Source organism: Galeopterus variegatus, unplaced genomic scaffold (genome assembly GCF_000696425.1).
Source record: "Galeopterus variegatus unplaced genomic scaffold, G_variegatus-3.0.2 Scaffold5200, whole genome shotgun sequence".
Lineage (NCBI taxonomy): Eukaryota > Metazoa > Chordata > Mammalia > Dermoptera > Cynocephalidae > Galeopterus > Galeopterus variegatus.
Window position 1 is genome coordinate 190,696 of NW_007731311.1, and position 395 is coordinate 191,090.

Genomic DNA, 395 nt, shown 5'->3' on the forward strand with positions numbered 1-395 from the left:
AAGGAAGGAAGGGAGGGAAGGAGGGAAGAGTGGTAGGAGGGGAGGAAGGGAAAGAAGGGAAAGGAAAGGAAGAAAGAGGCAAACTCACTCCCATGGGGCTGTGAGCCAGAGGTCAGGGGACACTGGACAGAGACAGGCAGCCTGGAGACCCAGAGGCACTAGGATGCTGTCAAGGGAGGTCAGGATATCTGGAGAGCGCGTGGTATTTGGCAGGGAAGGAGCTGGGACCAGCCCCCCTTCCCTTCTTGGCCATGTTACCACCTCACACCCCACTGCATGAAGACCCTCACTCCAGGCATCACCTGCTCCCCAGCTCTGGTTGCTGGAAGGGCTGACAGAGGTGACAGAAGCTGGCTTCCTCTACAGGACTCACCTCCCTTTTGCTAAACATAAAA